The following is a 23,063-nucleotide window of genomic DNA, read 5'->3' on the forward strand; positions in this document are numbered from 1 at the left end:
GACACTCAGACCTCCCACCTAATTATACCAATGGTCCTAATTGATCCAAGGCAGCCATCATGTATGCACGCAGTACGGGCATACATTGATAGCGGGGCCATAGGAAACTACATGGACCACGAATTGGCTTCAAGGATGAATCTACGCCTTTGCAAAAAGACTGCTTCGGATGTCATCACCACAGTCGATGGATCTGAAATTGCCTCTGGGCCTGTAACTCATTCCACTACTGAGCTGACACTGTTGGGTCAAGATGGGCATCGAGAAACTATTGTGTTTGATTTAATCAAGGCCCCGCAATTCCAAATAATTCTGGAAATGCCATGGTTGGAAACACATAATCCTTGTATTGATTGGCGAGAGAAGAGAGTGACCTTCCCAGATTGTGCACACACCTGTTACCCAGAAAAAACCTTGAACAAAAGCCTGGCCACCGTTACTAATCCAGTTGTGCAGTTACCTCAGAAATATCAAGAATTTCAGGATGTTTTTCAAAAAGAACAGGCAAATACCTTACCACCTCACATATCATACGATTGTCAAATTGACCTAGTACCTGGTGCACAACCTCCATGCAGTAGAATCTACGCCCTTACGGAACCCAAAAATCTTCACCTACGACAATATCTGGACCAATACCTTGCTAATGGCTTCATTCGTCCATCCAAATCTCCTGCATCCTCAGCTCTATTCTTCGTGCCTAAGAAGGAAGGTGACCTTAGAACGTGCATAGACTGCCGTGCATTAAATCAGATTACGGTAAAAAACTGATACCCATTGCCTCCGATCCCCGAATTACTAGACCAAGTAAAGGATGCTTGTATCTACACTAAATTAGACCTCCGAGGGGCATATCATCTGCTACGTGTAAAGAAAGGCGATGAATGGAAGACTGCCTTTAGCATCAAGTACAGGTTATTCAAATACCTGGTGATACCCTTCGGGTTGTGCAATGCACCAGCAGCCTTCCAGTATTTTATGAACGATGTCCTTTATGAACTCATTAACGTCTGTGTTGTTGTATACATAGACGATATTCTAGTGTACTCCTCCTCAGAATCAGACCATGTGAAGCACGTTCGTGCAGTCCTAGAGAAACTACGCCAGCACAAGTTATACGCAAAATTGGAGAAATGTGTTTTTCATTCTACAGAAGTTGAATTCCTGGGATTTATCCTGACTCCAAAAGGAGTTCGAATGGACTCTCGAAAGGTGGATTCAATCCTCAAGTGGACATCACCCAGTTCTGTTAAAGGGGTACAAAGCATGCTTGGATTTGCTAATTTCTATCGCAGATTTATTCCTGAATTCTCACATATTGTACACCCCATCACAGCACTTTTGCGAAAAAGCAAACGTTTTTTGTGGACTGAAAAGGCTGAAAGAGCCTTCCAAGAGGTAAAATCGAAATTCACGTCTGCACCTGTCTTAAAGCATCCACGCCCTGAGATTCCATACATAGTTGAAACCGATGCATCCAGTTAAACCATGGGAGCAGTCCTGTCCCAGAAGGATCCCAAAACCGGTCAACTTCATCCAGTAGCATTCTGGTCAAGAAAGTTCTCAGCACCCGAATTAAACGATGCGGTTACTGATAAGGAGTTATTAGCCATCAAGTCCGCCTTCAAGGCTTGGCGGCATTATCTTCTCGGTGCCAGGCATACCATCACTGTAATCACCGATCACAGGAATCTGCAGTATTCGAAAACAGCCAAGGCCCAATCATCGCGTCAACTTCGGTGGCCATTATTCTTTGCCAAATTCAATTTCGTGATCACTTATCGACCAGGTTGTAAAAACGGCAAGGCAGATTCCCTATCCCGAATAGGGATGGGAGAAGTATATTCGAACCAGGAACCGGTGCCTATAATTTCAGAACAAAGAATTCTTGGCATAACTACTCTACAGACTCTAGAAGACATTCATTTAAAAATCCAACAACTTTTCAATCCAGCAGCCCTGCAGGACTGGGTAAAGAAAGGCCAAGATTATTCCGTCATCAATGACCTGCCTTACTATCAAGGAAGTCTATTTCTACCACAGAAGGAACTACAAGAACTAGTCATCTCCAATTATCATGACACCCTTATGGAAGGACACACAGGTATCGCAAAAACTGAAGCTAAAATTAAAAGACAATTCTGGTGGCCCACCAGGCGAAAGGACGTTAAGTCATTTGTGATGTCTTGTGGTAGCTGCGCCCAAAACAAAAGTCAGAAGAAAAAAACAGCTGGCCTTTTGCAACCTTTGGATATTCCACCTACACCATGGCACACCTTTTCTTTAGACTTCATTACAGATCTACCTCCGTGTAATGGATTTAACACCATTCTAGTTATTGTGGATCTTTTTTCCAAAATGGCACACTTTATTCCTTTAAAAGGATTACCTTCCGCTTCGATTTTGGCCAAGGAATTTCTCAAAAACATTGTTTGAATCCATGGATTTCCTTCCGTATTGGTCTCTGACCGAGGTAGTCAATTCATTTCGCAATTTTGGAAGAAATGCTGTCAATTGGCGCAAATCGACATAAGGCTATCAACCAGTCACCACCCCCAAACTGATGGTCAGACGGAGGGGACCAACCAGACTCTTGAACAATACCTACGTTGTATGCTACACCAAACCGAAAGAAATTGGAAAGATATTTTATGGATTTCCGAATACGCATACAATAACTCTGTACATTCAGGAACTGGACAAAGCCCCTTTTATATCATATATGGACATCATCCTCGAACCTCAGAACTCGATTCGCCTCAAAACTTAGAAATGCCTGCAGTGACTCATCTGCACTCTACTATTACACAAGCCTTTAAGGAAGCAATAGAACACTTGAAACAAGCAAAGGAGAAATACAAGAAAAATGCTGATCGACATAGAAGCGAAACTCCACAATACCAGATTGGAGATCAAGTTTGGCTGGCTACAAAACACATACCTCTAAAGGGAACTCGAACTTTCAATCCTAGATATTTGGGACCTTACACCATTAAGGCCATTATCAACCCCGTGGCCGTCAAATTGGAATTACCCTCTAATATGCGGATTCATCCTGTCTTTCATGTTTCACTTCTAAAACCAGTTCAACCTGGGACAAGATTAACCAAACCACCTGACCCCTTCCTAATAGATGGAGAACCTGAATTCGAGGTAAAGAATATCCTGGACTCTAAGATGGTTAAATCAAGACTTTTTTATTTAATCGACTGGAAGGGTTACGGACCACAAGAAAGGTCATGGGAACCTAGTGACCACGTTCATGCACCTCGGTTGGTGAAGAAATTCCATCAGAACTTCCCAGACAAACCAGGACCAAGGGGAAGAGCAACGTTACGAGGGGCCATGGGGGGGGGGTGCTGTCATGATGCCTACCCCTGGGCATCCGGTTGAAGCCCATCAGCCCCGGGAGCAGGCATCCAGATATTTAATAAAACCCCAGCAGCCCCAGCTGGGGGCTGTCTGGGTTCAGTCCTGACGCATTAGGCACCAGGCTCATAATAGAAATCAGTCCTGGCGCCATAGGCGCCAGGCTCATAGACTTTACTTACCTCATGCAGACCATGCTGCAAATGAATCCAAGCCAACGTGAGGCCTGGATGGGACTATTTTACTACAGGAACTATTTTTTACTCGGGTGTGGTTCTAGGGACTTCTTACCTGGAACTACTTTGGAGGCTATTTAAACCACGCCCGAACAGCAGCACATGCTTCACGTTATTCTGCACCCAGCAGCGTAACGCTCACCGTGCCTGCAGTCAGCATCCAGTCTTCAGCCACGCCCGTCTCGAATCCAGAGCTCCTAGCAATAGAAGAAAGAAGAAGGAAAGGTTAGAAAACAGATATTATTTCAATCCTTACCTGAATTCTGGATCCATCACGTCTTCGAACTTGAAAAGGACATTACTCTACACGCGTCGCATCACCAGCTGCAGCGCCGCGCCATACTCACCAGTCCTCACAGCATTTTTCGATCCGGCGCAGCCTCCATCATTTTCTCCGCCGAATTCCACCATCTAGGGGACAAAAGAAACATAAGGTGAGCCGAGAGAGCCAACAAATACAACTTCTCCACTATAGACTTACCTGATTAACAACCGGAGGCATTATTCTGTAACAAACCGCAACTTCTTATGCCGCACCTGTAAGGAGAGAGAAACCAGCAATTTAAAAACACGCATCTTTTGCCGGACAGTGTTGGCGAATACAGACTCTTACCTGAACACCATCAGCTGCCACAAGACAATCTTCCCTTGGACCCAGCTGCAACACAAGAAAGGAATGTACAATAGTGAACATCAGACATATTGAACTCTTTGAACTTTATACTTACGGGTTCTAGCCTGGAACCTCGGAGTCAATATTCATGCGGAACTCTTCCAACGCCTTCAAACCAGTGAAGTAACTGGTATCTACGCGCACCTGCATTCCACGCAGGATGGAGAGCTCATCATTTACAAACATAAGGTGATCTTACTGAAAGTGAATATCGGTGGTGATTAGTGGGGAGAACAGTGGGGTGCCATTACTAAAATCCACGGGTGGCTAAATCCCTTTCTCCACTTGCAGGAGAATACTTCTACGGGTCAAGCAGACAAGATTAGGTGGTCCAGTCCAGTCTTTCATCTCTGCACTACGCTTCACGTTGGAGGAGGTCGCAGCTGTCCGGGTCCGATCGACGCCCCTGTGGGAGCCAGGTGAGCGTAACACTTTGAAAGTTTTCCGAAGAGGGGTAAAGGGGCGTGGTACTCCCGTTGGTGGTGGTGCAGAGGTAAGAGAAGAGGAAGAAGGAGGAGTAGCAGGAGAATGGAGGAAGTTAATGAGAGAGGGAAGGCGCTGATCTAGAAGGAGAAGAGTAGGTTGAGATCCTTTGTACGTGATAGTGCCATTGTGGTAGACATTAATGATGCACCTAGAGGATGAGAAGCATGGCAAGAGTACTTCCCATCTACTTCCACCATTAATGGGTGAGGAGGAGAAAGGAGAGACAGTGGAGACCAAATTGTGGGGAGGTCCATAGGTCAGGAGAGGGGCAGTAAAGAGGATGTCAGCAATAGTCTGCCTGGATTAGAGGCAAGGAGATCTTTGGTTAGCTTTTTTCTTCCAGACGTTGTGAGAGAGATAGGATATGTGATAGAGTAGCAGTTAGAATAGATAGAGGAGATAGAAAGTGCCATTCGAGTAGCAGAGGAGAGAGAGACAGACAGGGGAGCTGTACAGTGCACAAATAACTCAACAGGTGCCCTAGCAGTCATCCAGGCACAGATGAAAGGAGGTGTTTTAACCACAAAATGAACAGGGTAGTAGAACTGTACGGACTCAGGTTGGGTGGGCACTAAAATGCAGCAGAAAACAGTCAATGCACAGGTTTAAAAGCACACCTAAATGCATCTTTCCACAAAGCACTAAAATGCAGCAGAAAACAGTCAATGTGCAGGTTTAAAATCACACCTAAATTCTACATTCTAGCAAAGCACTAAATTGCAGCAGAAAATTGCCAATTCACAGGTTAAAAAGCACACCTAAATTCAACTTTCCAGGAAAGCACTAAATGCAGCAGATAACAGTCAATGGGCCTCATTCCGAGTACGGCGCTAACCAATGGCGCTATTAACGCCTTGGTTGACGCCGTACCCGGACCGGCAGCGCCTTGGTGGATGGCGGAATTACCGCCCCATTCCAAGGTTGGCGGGGCGGTAATTCCCCAATCCCCATTTACCCTTCCCCATTCCCATTCTTGCCCCATAGGGCATAATGGGAGTGGGGAAGGCGTTAATTACACCACCGTAAATTACGGTGGCGTAATTAACATCAAGGTCCTTTAGCGCCATGGTTTTTAACACCTGCTAAAAGCAGGTGTTAAAACCTCCATGGCGCAAAGGGAACTCGGAGTATGGCGGTAAGGGATTACCGCCACCGCTCTCGTTAGCGGTGGCCGCTATCCCTTACCGCCATACTCGGAATGAGGCCCAATGTGTAGATTTGAAAAACAGCAAGATTCACATTTCAAGTGGTGAAAAAATTACAGTAGAGTGGGTTTGTGAGTCAGAGCCACCAGTCAGAACATGTCCGGCACTTGGCAGTTAAGATAGAAGGGAGGGAAGGCATAAAGATTACATGATGCAGTGGTAAAGGAGATTAAGACACCCATGTGGCAATTACATTGAGGCAGGCCAGTTTGCAACCAAGGGGGGAGGGCCCAAGGGAAGGGATATAGTCCAGTGGCCACAAGACTTGTGCAAATGTTTCCCATCAGAGGAGCAGGGCGATCACAGGTGCTTACCGTGGCAAGAAATTCTTCTTAGTTTATAGTGTTTCTACTAGAGGAGCTATACCCATCTCTAATAAATACAAAGTCGGATGCTTCACTCAATGCAGTTTTGGTTGAAAGCAAATGGATTTCTTTACAAGGTTACCGAAGAGGCACATTCATTAAGGCTGGAGTGCAGACAAGACCATTTTTGTCTTACTAAATTGAGATAAAAGTTAGAAAGGGGTGGGAATACACCACAGTCGTGCAATTCTTCTACTTGCACTGCTAGAATAATTTGTACAATATGGCCCACATTGTTATATATCCATATATGTGTGTGCAATTTGAAAGGTGGCACTTTGTTTCTTATTCAAACCTACTTTACCCTTTGGAGATCCCCATGTTCTCTGCTCCACCAATCCCTCCCGGCAACCTCTGCTAGCCGACAACCCACCCGTGCTGCTTATGTAAAACCCTCTGCTACCCCACAGCCCACCTATTTTGTTTATGTAAAACATGTTGTTGATTCCCAGCTAGGTACAGGCTTCATAACTCCCATGCATGTGTTCATACATACTCATGTACATGCATACGTGCATAAGTACATTCATACATGCAACTAGAGAACAAAGTATAAAAATGTCCAATATATGTTCAAACAGCAATTTAATATAACCTCAGTCCTCAAACTAGTAAAAATGCATCAATGACAAATATGTATTTTAGTGAGGTTTATCAAATTAGTATTCAACTGTGTTTGATTTGACTTTATTGTTGCCATCATCGCCATATTACATATTTAAATAGGAGTCATGAAGAATCGGGCAGGGAGGAAGCAAAAGCCGTCCTGGAGTTCATCCGAAATCCTCAAGTGACATACTTGAAACTTGATTTTGAACTGTTTAGTTACCAAATCATTGAAAGCGAGTTTAAGGAATATATCAATGTATTTGTGTATGTATGTATTCCCCAAACATCCCAAAAAACGTTATAGCTTGTCAACCAAAGTCATCAATATCAATTATCAAATATTCTTAAACTTTTTCAGTGCCATTTTTTACAACACTATTACCCCGCACATTCTGCCAATTGTAAATGACCTCTCTGCTGAGGTCATCAATCCAGCGGTTGGTAATAACACTTTACTGATGGGGGTGTTGCACTAGTGCTGGTGGCAATTATGCTGATGGTTCAAATTAATATCGGAGAAAAACTTATTTTTCGAATATTCAGATTACAGAATGAAATAACTCAGGTTTACGATAGACCACATTCCTGCCTTCGAGCAACATATCAACAAAAAGGTCCAAACAACCTGGAACCAGCTAATGCTCCTCCAGAAGATAAAACCTCCTGTCCACCTGAGGACTTCAGAAAGGCAGCCTGGTAATCTCCCACAACAATGTGGGAAACGCCCTCCTTACTGGTGTTCTGACTATGCAGCTGGCACCACTTAGGACCAGCTAACGCACTGCCGCGCGACTCATAACGGGCAGGCAAGAAATTCATTTATATTTCTCCAATCCTAAAGGCTCTGCACTGGATTTCTATGTGAGCCAGAATATTCTTTAAGACTACCTTCATCACCTATAAGTTAGCCACCACTCACTCGCCTGCCTAGACAGCTGCAAACCGCTATAACTCAGGTCGGTCACGCTCCTCCATTATCCTGATCATCAATGGGCTTGAGACAAAAATGACACACAAGGAAAAAACAGAAAAACAGGCCTTCCCTTTCTGAGCTCATACCTACTGAACCACTACCTGGGTTGCTATGTGGAGCACACAAATGCTCTTTCAATTCAGGAAGGAACTAACAACATCACTCTACAGCCAACACGTAGGTGCCACGTAGTCTCCTTGTCTTCCTGCATCAGATCCCATCTCCATGGCTGGAACATCCCATGCTACCTATTGTGACCCTCTCTCCTTACCTAATGTGTTACCATCAAGAGCCTGTACAGCACTCTTTTGCTCCCTAGCTAGGAAAGCAATATGTAACACCCAAATACCAAATACAAATACATACTACCAGGGATAAAACATGTACCACCTGCAATAAAAATAAATACTATCATCAAAACGTACATCAACGTCAGGTATGGGGATATGGCCCCTGAGGCACTCACCACTCCTAAACCATCTCCCCATTGTTTAAGGAACCCACCTGAATTGCACTGCAGCTACAGGCAACTGGTTTCAATTGTGTGCCTCCTTAAAATCAGCTCAGAACTGTTCTTCTTTCCAATGGTATTTTGCACTGTAGTGGGTCTGACCTGTGCTAACAGAATTACCACTGGTGATACTGCATTTACACCAGTGGTAATTGTAGGACCCACAGTAATGGATTTCTCTTTTGTTATGGGTGGTATCGGACCCTGACAGCGGCAATGATACCCTCGATTTTTTTAGCAAGGCCCTCAGTGTCAACTGCAAGAAAGTCTTTTCTCTGTGGCTCTAACATAACTATTGTGATGTGTGGTCCATGAAGCAGCACTCCCTAACTTTCTTCGGTCATAATTGTCTATTAGATGTTATGTTACATAGGCTATTTTTTTACAACATGTTATATTACATTTTATATTATTTTGTTTGTGGTGGTGTGTTATGTAATGTTATACTTTGCTGTGTTACAATAAACTATGCAATGTTATGGCAGGTCATATTAATACAACCTGAAATGCTGTGTAAAACGATTCATCCAAAGCATTGTATGCATGCGACATTAAGCAATTTATTGGATACATAGGAATAACATATTTGACAATATCTGAAATGTGTATCTGTTGTCAACAAAAACCAACACCTTTTGTTTGCTCCGTTTTGTTGCAGCAAACTCATATCACTGGTAAGAAATAAAACATAGCACATAGCCAATATCAAAATCTAGGATTGTAGATAGTACAGACAAAATGCAATCCATTGAACCTAAATTGCCCTTCATTTAATCTTCCTGTTCTTAGTTATCCTAGTTCTCTTTAACTCACTATCTCTATACCAGCACTTGCTATGACATCTGCTTGACACTCTTGGAAATTCCTGCAAATTGCACATTGCTTGACAGCTTGATGAGCGTGGGACAACCACAGTTGTTGTCTACTCATTGCAACTTAGTGTCTTTGATTTTTCTGGTTATGTAATGGAACGTGCAACGCCACCTAAAGTTAATAACATTGAGCTATATGGCATGCCTGCTTGGAATGAGTTCTCGGGTGGGTCGGCGCTCTTTTGCTACGATATCATTCCTTGACTGATGTCCACAGACTGCTGCAATCAGTTGGGAATTGGCGTCTTTGGCTGAATAGACTTCCTGAATCATGTTTAGAGTTCTGTTTCAACTTTGTTGTGTGGGTTTTGGGCAACTGGAATGGGACAGTATCTTTTCGCTGTGACAGAAGCCTAACCCCTCTTTTTTCCCATTCTCGAGTTTTCTCCCTTTTCCCTCCCACGCTCTCCTGCCAGCGCCTTGAAGCAGTCTTTCTCCGCATGAAGGTAGACATCATATCGCCAAATAAATGTAATTACAAAGAAAAAATAAGAAAACACAGCCTGTCTTCTTGGACACCAGTTTGAAAACATACTTGTTAGCAGAGATGCAGCTGAATGTACACTGTAGAGAGCATTATGCAGTCAAATAAATCGGCAAGCTGTACAGAGTGTAATGTGCCCAGGCAAATCTAGTGGGCAATATTTGCATACAAGTATCATCCAAACGAGCGGTGTGTGATGCAAAATAAGCTGTGCAGAGGTGTAGCCAGCGAGTGGGGCCTGGGTCTGCTATGCAATGCTCCTGTTTGGGAGGACGCTCCACTTCTAGGAGCAAGGAGGACATTTCCGAGCACCTTCGTGCACAGTGCTTATCCTTCTAATAGGGGCCCGGGCTTTGGGTTGCTTGGCCCTGTTTATGAGTGATGAGGAGAGTAGCATCTGCAAAAACTATGTGAGTCTGACTTGCAAACCCCAATGCCTAACGACTATAAACCGACATCTGAATAAATAAGCACGAGACTGCATGTGATAGTGGATAAAACAATGCTCTGCAGTGTGTCAGATTTCAACCCTGACCAGGCAAAAAATCGGTCTAAAACGTTGTACTATGTAAATACATGTAATGTATAGGTTTTTGGATGGCTGTACCTCAAAATGAGTTTTTGAGCACAAAGGCCACTCTATAGGGCAATTCAGCATCTTTGCAAACTTCTGAAATCATCACATCCCCCTCTCTTTGTGCCCCAATTCTGGCGTGACCACACCGCAACCAGTAAAGCTGCATTGTCTTGCGGCAGTCTGCAGTGCGAGCGAGGTCAAGTGAGGTGAGAATTACATAATTTACTAAATAAAGTTGCATTTCTGGGGCCTACTTCAACACAGAATCCCCCTAGCTCGGTTACCTAAACAAGCATCGTATCCTGGTGTCAACTACTGAATGCCCACCACTCACCCTGCACAGAGCCAAATCCCTCATCACTACTGAATGCCCACCACTCACCCTGCACAGAGCCAAATCCCTCATCACTACTGAATGGCCACCACTCACCCTGCACAGAGCCAAATCCCTCATCATTACTGAATGCCCAGCACTCACCCTGCACAGAGCCAATTCCCTCAGCACTACTGAATGCCCACCACTCACCCTGCACAGAGCCAAATCCCTCAGCACTACTGAATGCCCACCACTCACCCTGCACAGAGCCAAATCCCTCATCACTACTGAATGCCACACTCACCCTGCACAGAGCCAAATCCCTCATCACTACTGAATGCCCACCACTCACCCTGCACAGAGCCAAATACCTCATCACCATTTTATTGTTCAGTGACTTTGACTCCTCAAATGGTCCCTATCTCAACTCCTTCCACCCCGTTATGAAGTCCTAGACATAGCAAATACCCCAGCTTTATTTATCCTCACACCTAACTTTCTGCCTCACCTTCGATGATCGCTTGCCCTAACTTACAAATGCATGAATAACCTGGCCCCCATTTATCTTTCCTCATGGTTCACGCAGTATACCCCAGTTCGTTCTCTAAGATCTACCCTGAACCAGAGCATACTGATCCCGAGATACAAGCTCCAAACAGCCGGTGGATCCAGCTTCCCAGTCCTGGCAGCCAAATTGTAGAACTCTGTCCCCCTGACTATCAGAAACCTCCCTTCCCTCAATCTATTCAAACACAGAGCCAAATGTTGGCTAGTCTCATCCAATGCCCAAGCTGCACTCTGAAAATGTGATAACCTATGTATTACTGTTCTATTTGACTGCCCATGTATTGTTCTACTACTTACCAATGTGTCCTATTACTATGTTCTATCTAAATGCTACCTGTAATATTGTTATATAACCACTATATGTAACCATTGTAACCATTGCTTCCAAGATACGCGCCCGGTAGCCTCCGGGCCTGATCTGCGCTATACAAATAAAATAAATACAAATACCTTCAAACTCAATAAGTGTATACACATAACATTGGATTCCCCCCAAAATATTTCTTCTATTTTCCAACAGTTACAGTTTTTATGTTGGATGACACTGACTGTTCCAAACATTGCAGCTTTTTAACTTATATTAATTTAGGTTACACAAACCATGGAGTAGATGCACTTGCCGATAGAGGCCTCTATTGCTCACTTTCATACAATAGGTGGACCTAAGTAGAGCCAACGTCGATGATTAAATACCAATATTCATGAATACCTCAAGAATACATGAATTGCTGCATGCCGCCACAATCCACTAGCTACAAGCATACCACGATCAGTCATCAAATTAGCCGCCTCTGCCAAAAATAATCTTAATTTCCTAAACTCTAAATGTGCCTGATCTTAATCACATCACAGAGATTGAAATTCCATAGAGGTAGGTGTAAGCCTCTAAATCAAAACATCTCTTCTCAGTCCTTCCTAAGTTAAAGAAATATTTGAATTCCAAAAATGCGTCGCAGTAGAGATTTTAAGCATCAAGACATTGGTAGAAGAAATGATGTCTCACATTCCATCCACGCGATGTAACTGAAAGTGACGAAAATAACCTGTGACCCTGCGACTCATCTCTGTATGTTTAAAAAAAAGTCTCTACTGAAAACTCAAGGTTTCCGCATTTTAATAACAATGTTTAATTACAGGCAGGTAAAACCAACTTCAAAATGTACCAAAAGGCAGTATATGTTGAAATGTGCATGACCTGTGAAATTCTGGCAGGGCTGAATCAAACTCATCCTTCCGAAAAAGTTCAATACTGTTATATACTGCACACATAAAAAAAGAAAATCAAGGCATTTGACAAGTGAAAAATGGCACCAGATCAGTTTATATATAGCATTCTTAGGATGTTTGTGCATTGGGAAATTTGCAAGGACACAGGCATTCTTATCCTGTACCTGGGAAAATTCTGCAAAAAGGAACAATTACCGTAGGATGGCCCGTAGATGGAATGGAGCGACTGATTTTGGAGCCTTTACATCTTCAAATGGAAATCTCTGTCGAAATCAGCATACTTGCTTCAATGTTACAAAAATGTTATTGTTAGGGAGAGTGTTGTGAAAAAAAAAATGAGCACCAGGGAATCTATATGATCACTGCGCCGCCTGTAACCGTGCCGACAGAAATGTTGATGCCAATTAAGGCGCGGAGCAGTGATCAAATAGATCACTTTACCCACCCCCGCCTCCTAGCATACACCTACCCGACCCCCCACCCCACTTACCTTCATGGCAGCGCACTTCTGTGTGCACCGCCGACTCCCTGTTATCCCTGCAGCGTCGGTTCCTCCCACTTGCGTGGGTCAGAGCTGATGGCGCAGTTGCATTTTTTTTTTTAATAACTCTGTTGTCCCCCGCTTACCACAATGGTAAGCTGACTACCGTTATTGCTCCCAAGGAGAGCCGGGGGCACCCCACAACCCTCGTTCTGCTTGGGGGCCGTAATGGGAATCAATATTTTATGCACCCCCAAAACCGCAGTGACTGCGGGAGTGCACAAATGAGTTCGGTATTTTAGTATATTTCCAGCACCAGGTCCAATGGGCATTCTGTCCTTAGTGATTCCAACATAAACCCTTTTATCACATGCGTGTTTGACAAATGTAAAGATGTGTGCTCATTCCTATGTTCCAGAAATGTTCTTTTATTGTATGAAAAGTGGGCTGGTAGACTCAGTTGTGCTATTTGCCACTTCCCCTTTCCCATAGTGGTATTTCTAAAGGGGACGATAGATCTGCACCAGACTGTCTCTCTTCGATGGATAACCTTCTATGATTATTCAAGGTTTTGATAATGTGCTTTGCTGAGTAAAATAAGTGTAACATTCATATTATGACTACAATATACACTGGACATGATCATTAGAAATACATATTGTACAGTTGTACCACGAGTCAGCTTGCACTGATAGTACATTTAAATAATGCCCTTTATTAAAATAGCTGTTGTCGAAAAAAGCATCTGACTATATCTAATTTATCTGTCAGCAATCGCTAAAGTGGATGTAGCAAACGTGCACGAGATTACGCTAGCTTTACACACGTAGAAAGTGTAAACGTGCACCAGATTACGCCACCCTTGCACATGTAGAAAGTGACAGGGACAGAGTGAGACAGCGAGAGAGAGAGAGAGAGAGAGAGAAAGAGAGAGAAAAGCAGGTTGCAGATAGTGTGCAAAATTCACTTGTGCAAGGGAGCACCACTGTAGCAAACTAATACAGAAATGCAAGGTAACATAACGACCTTAATTTGCACCACACAGCATAGCTCATCTCATCTTGCACCTGGAATGTGTGGCTTACTCTAGTGAAGCAACATTTTTCAGACCATCCAGCTTCTTGCGAATGTGCTTTAACAACAAAAAAAAGTGCATTTGTCATTTATAAATCTGCTGCAAAACTTTTGAAATGCCTCTAAAAAGCCAATACATATACACTTTTACCGATCTGCAACTTATCATAATTGTCTGACTGACATGTCTGTGTTAATTTCTGATAATGTGTTGCACGGGTGCACCCAATCTCCACACATTGTTTATATAAAGGAACTCCCTTTGGGAGAGATAGTTTTCAATCAGGAGGCACAACAGAGCACACCAAAAACGGAACTGTGTACATTTAGTAGCTACCTACAACTATTTTAAATTAAACATACATTCCCCAAAATGTAGATATTAGTGCCACAGTACGTTCTTTTTGTTGCCGCAAAATTTGGAAATCAATGCCACAATCTCCTGAGGGTCTGACTGTTTAGTTCAAAATGCATAAGTCCATCAGAGGAGACAGGAGGAAATGCCTTTAGTCCTCTGCATAGTCATTGGACTAGCGTTAATGTAGAATCCATAAACGAGTTGAATGGTGATCAGAACTAACCAGACATTTGTCTAGGCAACATTTATGACGTACTGGTTAGGATGTAAACTGTAGCACATTTCTTATAGCAAGTGGTTCCATGTGCAAAAGTGGATCGTAGCACTATGTTTATTGGATCAAGAAAAGAGGAAGTAACAAACACTAATACTGCAAGGTCGTACAATTGAGAAGATGAAAAGAAAACATAATCAAACAAAAGCAAACTCACTCTACAAGAGTGTAACTTACACAGAAGGTAAGGAAGCACCAAAACAAGTGTACCCAATTGATGTGCATTATATGTGTGCATTCTTTGCATTTGGTAACAAATGCGCCCTTTGCTTTTCTTTGGACACAGTTGAAATATATGCATATTTGACTGAAATGCACTTGCATTATTAAGGCCCTTCGGAAACTAACCCCTGCCCCCCAGCCATACTTAATATCTGTCTTTGATTCCTCTATCATACCTGTTTCATTTAAGATCCTGTGTCACACACTTCAGCTTCTCATAAGGCAGTATGATTCCTGTATCACTATCACAAACTTAGTCGATCATAGTTTCTTGGTGTCATTGTCAGTGGTTTTTGACAATAATAGCTCTATTGGCCATCATGTAGAATAATACCAGACACTACATAAAACTCAATGTTCTTTATAATCCTTTCAGATGGGCAGAGAATTCAGATCTTCACACAGTGGATCAAGCTCTAATGCTATCCATGCAAAATGGAAGGACTCCCTCCGACAGGTTTACTGTACCCAGCAGTTAACCACAATTCCCTAGATCACCCTGTCATCACTGTCTCCCAATAGAGATCTATAAGGTCTTTAAGGTGGCCTGCCTGACATACAAAGCAATCCACCCCAACTATGTGAAGTACTGTGCCAATAGACAAAGGGTGGCTTGTCCATAATGACTGACCAGTGCCTACCCACCAGAGCCCTCGCCCATCATAGAGGAGCCACGCCAGTCCAGAAGCACTCCCTCAGTCTCTTGCTGCAGTGCTCCTGGGCCGGCTTCAACTGTCAAAGGAAAACACAGTCTCCTATTTGACAGTTCCGTTATCCAATTGTACATGTCGAATGGGCTATGCAAGCCCACAGTGTTTTTTTTGCCCAACCTTGCATGGTCCATTTGGGATGCTGGCTGTGGAACTGCATGTTTGAAGGTGCAAGGGGGCACTCCTGTGCCTCCCTACACATACAAACTGCATGGGGCACCATGTCATCAGCTTCCGGTTTCCTGTTTATGCTGTGTGAGAGCCAGAGGCTCCCTGGAGGTAGCAGAGCAGCTGAATCCAGACTGTAGCTGCATGGAGGTCATGTTTTTATTTTTTTATAATGAGTACATGAATGAGTGCGTGTACGGTGTATGGATGTGCATGTGAATGAATGAGTGAATGCTGTGTACGAATATGTTGTGTGAATGTGTATCCTTGTGTGTGTTTGTGTTGGGCCGGGCCACAAGTAGGGTTTGGGGGCACGCAGCAACACATTTCTTACTTATGCCCAGTGAAAAATATCATCTTTTCTTTCCTCAACCAGCGGTGGATAAAAGAAAGGATGATGTACAATTACGTGCCTAGACTGGCTTTTTGCGGGCAGCCAGTCTAGCCATGTCTTACTGTGGCATGACATGTTTTACTGCATAGCTTTGATAAAGCAAACATTTTAAGTGTTATTACTGGATCACCCAGTCTAGCTATTTCCTGCTGTGGCATGGCATTTTTACTCCATAGTTTTGATCAACAAAGCATGTATTATTACTTGGCTAGCCCAGCACTTTGGGGTAGCCAGTCTAGTCCTTTCTTACTGTGGCATGATGTTTTTTTACTGGGCATTTATGATAAACCAAGCATGATAAGTGTTACATGGCTAGACTGGCATTTTGAGCCAGCCAGGCTAGCCATTTTTTACTGTAGCATGCTTTCTTTTCTTTATTCTGTATATCTATGATAAAGCAAGCATGATATGTGTTAATTGACTAGACTGGCATTTTGCGGGTACTTGTCTAGCCCTTTCTTACTGTTTTTAAAGTTATGGACATCTGTGATAAAAAAAACAAGCATATTAAGTGTTATATGTGTCAGGCTGAACTACATTGTGCAAGCAGTTGAGACATATTTCCTTATTGTGTCATGGCATTTTTAAAGGCAAAGCAGAGTATGTTCTTATGTGGGCATACTGCCATATATTGGCAAAGACCGTGTGGACATATTTTCTTATAGTTTCATTGCTGCCATTATGTGCCAACCAAAGCAGAGCATGTTCGTATATAGGAATTCAAGCATGTAATGGTTCTGCCAGGATGGGAATGTATAAGCACAGCCAGTATGAACATATTTTTTATTCTGGAATATATTGTAGGTTAAGGAATCAAACAAATGCACTGGGACATCCTCCCCTGCACTGTAGGTGACCTGCAGCTATTGAATTTTTGGATTGGAGTTTCCCTGCAAAACCAATTGCAAACTGTTGGGCCTTTTACCCAGTTTTTTTCACAGAACATGTACTATGTAATGCACCACTTAAACTAGCTTAAATTAAAAAAGTGCTGGGGGTAAAATCCCCCTGAACACCTCTTCATGCTTTCTCGCTCTGCTCTGTTGCTCTGGCATATTTGTGGGAAATATTTACTCCACTTCAATTACAAAATTCACTGGCCGCCTCTGCATTAGACACACCACGCAAGCATGTGTGCAACATGAAGCAAGAAGGAGCTCTGTCCACAATACCAAGATTTAAGAAACAAACAATACTTCTTGATTTGGGCCTGTAGGAGCCTGATAACCATTTTCAATGGGAAAATCCTATTGAAAAATGCCCCTTTTAAGAAGGACCATTTGCACCGAATCCAAATCTCAAAATTTGAGCGAATCGTCCCATGTCCAACGCACACAGTTTGTAAAGTGTAACAAAGCCTCATCCCATCCCCCCTAAACTAGCAAAAAGGAAATTGGGTTCCACACTTAGGTGGTTTGTGCTAGAAAGGCCTTAATTGGTGATGTTACTTTGCTTATTTGATTAAACATATTTGGTGCCACACCTAGCACTTTCGAATGGTATCTGATATATCAAACCGTGGGATATATGGAAGACTACCAACATGATAACTAAAGGGAGGAGTGCAAGAGACGGCAGAGTAGATGGTGAATAAGGGAGGAAAGGAAGATGGAAAATATACTTAATTAAAGAGCCAATACTGTCTATGGCCTTGGGTTCTCATCTGCACCACCTCACAAAATTTGCAGAAAAATTTCTTGAATTCAAAGAAGCTGCACGAATAGCAAAGGAGAAATCCCAAGAAAAGATGGAGCTAACAAGTACACCTTCACAAGAATCCGCTGGTGGGGACATCCAGTCTCCCTTGACACCAGAAAGCATAAACGGTACAGACGATGAAAGAACAACCCCAGAAGTGACACAAAACTCTGAACCAAGGGCTGAACCTACTCAAAATGCATTGCCATTTGCACACAGAATGTTGATCAGCAAGGCTCTGAAGCATGAAGATGAGGATTCTGAACATGACGGTTCTGCAATCAGCAAGCACTGGGAGGCTGAACTGGCCACACTCAAGGGGAACAATGCCAAGCTCACAGCAGCGCTGCTGGAGTCCACTGCCAACGTGAAACAATGGAAACAGCAGCTTGCTGCATATCAGGAGGAAGCAGAGCGTCTACACAAGCGAGTGACTGAGCTTGAGTGTGTAAGTAGTCAAGCAAATGCTGTACATACACACAAAACAGAACTGAACCAGACCATACAGGAACTTGAGTCTACTCTCAAGAAGAAAGAAGAGGAAATAGAAAGATTGAAAGAAGAGATTGAACATGCCAAGGAGCTGCAGGCACAGAGGGAAACTTTGACACAAAAATTGCAGGAGGTAGAAACTCGAAACAAAGACTTAGAAGGGCAACTTGCTGATTTGGAGCAACGGCTGGAGAAAAGTCAGAATGAACAAGAAGCCTTCCGCAATAACTTGAAGACACTATTAGAAATTCTTGAAGGAAAAATCTATGAACTCACAGAACTGCGAGACAACCTGTCCAAGTTGATCGAATGCAGCTAAACAAAATGAGATCTCAGTGCCAATCATCTTAAAGATGCAATGTCTCTCTTCATATAGGACTATGTCGGGCTCTGCATCAAAGTTGCACAACCGTTTGAAAATGCTCCTTTTGTAGAGCCTATTTCAGTTTTAAGCAGGATAGTTTAGTGTAACATTTCAGAGTGTAGTTAGCTGAAAAAGATGAAAAAACCTGAACTACAAAACCTCCTTGTATAATATTGGCCATAGTTAACTTTAAATATATATACAGTATTTTGATGCAAAAAAAAAACTTAATTAAAGGGAAGACCAAGATGTAGGAGTTGCTGACTGTTGGTGGAATTCAGTAAGTAGAGTGATAAGATATGGTAAAAAGTATGCATTAGTGACAATTGATTTGTTATGTTATGTTATTGATGTGGTGCCTGGTCTGGTGAAGACATATGATAGTTGAGCTACTAATATCTGTGTCTGCTTGTAAGTTACAATGGCATGATAGGATGCCTAGGTGGGCTGCATTATACTAAACGTGCTACTATAGGTGATTGTGTAGCATTTGGCGCTCTGTTCATTTGCTGAAGTAAACACATTACTTGTGATTTAATTTTAAATGGGAGGGTTTCCAAACCTTCCTTTACCCACCAATACCAACCCCACCCTCCATCCCTCACCCCACTTTTACCCCCTTAACCCTTAATTTACTAATATAACCACCCCACCGATCGAAGACATTTTGTCAAAGTAAATTACCACGTGGTAATGTACTTTGGTAAAACAACAGGCAAACTATAGATATAGGAAGACTTAATCAGAATAGTTATATTACTGAGATTATAATTCATATCTAGTGCATGAGTAAAGCTGCAGCGAGAATAAGTTGCAATTATTTCAAGTGATTATCATTGACTGATGTGGGGGAGCTGGATGGTTGTGTAAGAGTTGGGCTGATACTGAGGGGGCTAAATACCATAAAGAAATTAAAGGGATTAATGCTGACAGCAATAAGTGCAAAGTTCAGTGCATTGTACAAGGTGGCATACAGTTAGTTTTGGCAGCAATTTGTTAGCGATAATAAGGGTAAAGGCAATAAAGGTGGCAAAATGTCTGCCAATGGACTAGCGTCATACATGAAGTATGAGGATTACGGCGGCTTTGGTTGATGATATGATAGCATATGGCTCTGTGTCGGGTGGTGTGCATACTAGGGTCAGACGCTTTGCGGTCGGTCGAGTTAACAATGGCAGCAGAAAGCCTGCCAAAGGTTTGTGTCATAATGGGGATTATGGATTACATTGGTATTCGACCCAATGGGTGGTAGTGAAGTGTTTGTGCCAGGTAATGTGTTTCTGAGGGTGTGTTGGCTAGTGATTGGTTGGCGTGCTGAAGTGCAACAAAGGGGGTGCCTTATCTGGAGCAACGAGAAGCAAGACATCTAACCCAGTACTCTAGTAATGCACAACCTGTTATTTTATATTTGGCTTATTTCAGTCAGACTTTGGGGTGGAGTGATGCATTCACATAGAATGTGGTTATTAAGCCCTGGATAGCAAAGCTGCTATGGCCGCCATTACTGACAGATGCCGTCGCGATATAGTGTCCCTAGGTGAATAATATTTCTCCAGACGGGAGCTGACATTTTGGATAATGTAAAAAATATGTGACCCATGAGGTGAAGGCGTGGGTGTGGTGTTGGTTGGGATGCATCAAGGTGGGAGGTGTCTGTTGGATGGGGAAATAGACAAACTTGAGGCATCAGGATGGTGGCTGTCACATTGCTGTGCTTATCTGGACAATGTGACCATTTGGTGGTCCGGGTTAAGCCCTCTGGTAGTTGAGCAAAAACTGCAGATTCATGTACATTCCTTCTTGTGGAGGGATAGTTCTCTTTTTCTGCCACATGAGTATAAAGTACTTTTTCTATCCCCATTGTTATTATGTTGTCAATGCCAATGCTGTGCTCGAGGTGAATGTTCATCATGGTTTTTGATGCTCCTCATATGTTCTAATTTGCACTCACAAAATTGTCATAATTGGCTTCCACCGTAGATCTTTTCACTGGTATGTTGAATGATTAGTACAGTGTGGATTGTTGGATTGTACTCCAGTTGATTAACTGATTACCTGCCACCCTATCTCCACCCTGGAAAAGTTTGAATAACATTTGAAACTTTCACACTTGTTTGGCTTTGGTGAAACGTGTTGCTGAAAGCCCTGCAAAAGCTAGGAACTGTGTTATTCACTAGAATATGTCCTTTACTGTATTTTAGACCCATATTCACACCCCCCGGACGCCTCTCCTAATTATTTCTCAACTCCTAAACTACTGAAAAACTTTGTGAACTTTTGGGCACAAAGTCTCATACAACGTAGGCCCTGATTCATGGAAATATTTGCATGTACAATGGGGATTTGCATGCCATTCTGCTCGCAAACCCCTGTTGAACTTATGTGGCAGAATGACACGCAAATCCCTGTTTTACATGCAAATAATTCCATGAATCAGGGCCTTAGTGTTGGGCGTCTAAAGTTAGGATTACAATTCCTGTGGACAATTGGTGCTAACCTAATCACGTACCTTCCTTTACAGGTATTGGGGTGGGATTGTTTATTTTGCACCAATTGCAGTTACTCTGTATATATGGTATAGTGTTTAGTATTGTGTGATAATACGATTTGGTATTAGTAATTTTTCATAGTGTGTTTTCTGGGCCTAAAATAAATATTGTATTTTTCTAACTAACTGTCTAAGTGTAATCCTTGGTGTTTCACTGTGTGGACTCATTGTGGACCCCTGACCCCACTCACCTCTCCTGAGATTTAGCCTTGGCCTTTTTACATGCTACCTTGATTGGTTTGGCTAAACTCCTAGAAGTTGCCCCCTGTTCACTGTAACAATGGTGGCTTCCTAAACTCTGTCCACCAGGCCAGAGTTTAGAAATCCATTCTAACAATTGGAACTTCCAGTTACCTTTCTATGTAAATAGAAAGTGAAGCTAAATTCCTTTGCAACTTATCTCCAATCTCAAAATTACAGAATTACACTCCTAGTTTGATTTCATATGCGTTCCTCAAATCCATTCAAATTGCCTTTCACAATATTCCTTGCCACGTGGTTGTTTAAATGACAAAGGTGTGATATAACACAAGATAAATGTGTGCAGCATTTGTGTTTTTTTTTTATACAATCTTGAACAGAAAGACTACAAACTGTTTGACTAAAGAATTGTATACATTGTTTCATCCGGTTCTTAGTAACTAAAACAAGGATGAGAACATAGAGTTGAATGCTTAGCTTAAACTTGAGTTATTTGCTTAAGAGGGAGCTCCCCATGCCCTCTCTTCCATCCTCCCTGCATCGCCCCATTACTCCTTCCACTAACGCTTAATTATGTAATTTTGTATATGTATATAGTACTGATCTTTAGTTTGAAGGGTGTGCCCCCCTAGAGTAATGCTACCTTTGTAAGTTCAAGTCCTTGTGCTATTGTACAGGTACTACAAGTACCCTTTGTAGGAATGCCTCTGCCACCTGTAAATGCGTTACTGTAAGTCATTTCTGATCGAAATTGACATCCTGGATCTTCAAATAAATAAACATACAAAATACTAATACAACGTGAGATAGTACAATATATGAATAATGCAGTAATTCTAATAGTGATTATGATGTAGTTTGTGCAAGTGAAAGTATCTGTTAATGCCAAATGAGACATTGGGCCTCATTCCGAGTATGGCGGTAAGGGATAGCGGCCACCGGTAACGAGACCGGTGGCGGTAATCCCTTACCGCCATACTCCGAGTTCCCTCTGCGCCCTCGCCCTTAACGCCTGCTTTGAGCAGGTGTTAAAGTCGAGGGCACAAAGGGGCCTCCAAGCCAATAACGGTGACCGTAATGAACGGTCACCGTTATTTGCATCTTCCCCATTCCCATTGAGCCCTATGGGGGCTCATTCGGGAATGGGGAAGAGCCTTGGTGAATGGGGAATTACCGCCCCGCCAACCTTGGAATGGGGCGGTGATTCCGCCATCCACCAAGGCGCTGCCGGTCCGGGTACGGCGTCAACCAAGGCGTTAATAGCGCCATTGGTTAGCGCCGTACTCGGAATGAGGCCCATTTTGAGTTGTGGGAGGGTTTTATACGAATGGCCCTTTAACTGTACTCTGCGAGGAATCAGCCTCAGGGTGAGTTAGCAAGTATTCTGTTGGTTGGACACAAGGAGGGGAAATTATCAAAAGTGTAATGTTTTCCAGTGGGGGTGTGATAGATAAGGCAGGATTCAGTTGGCCAGTGGCGATTGTGGGCATGATGTGAAGGGATAAGGCTAAGTAAGGTGTCAAAGTAGTGGATTTATTTGAAGAAGAGATTGGAATTTCTAGAACCTGTTGTGCTGCCTTCACCACCAGGTCTAATGCTTGGAGTCAAA

The 23,063-nt window shown here is 42.9% G+C and overlaps 1 pseudogene; it reads left to right on the plus strand.

Annotated features, from left to right (window-relative positions):
* The first annotated feature begins 17,790 nt into the window (after nt 1–17,790).
* LOC138491855 (homer protein homolog 1 pseudogene) lies at nt 17,791–18,808 on the plus strand (annotated as a pseudogene).
* The last annotated feature ends 4,255 nt before the right edge of the window (nt 18,809–23,063 follow it).

This window comes from Ambystoma mexicanum, chromosome 10, assembly GCF_040938575.1.
Source record: "Ambystoma mexicanum isolate Mex_15411 chromosome 10, UKY_AmexF1_1, whole genome shotgun sequence".
In the NCBI taxonomy this organism is placed as follows: Eukaryota; Metazoa; Chordata; class Amphibia; order Caudata; family Ambystomatidae; genus Ambystoma; species Ambystoma mexicanum.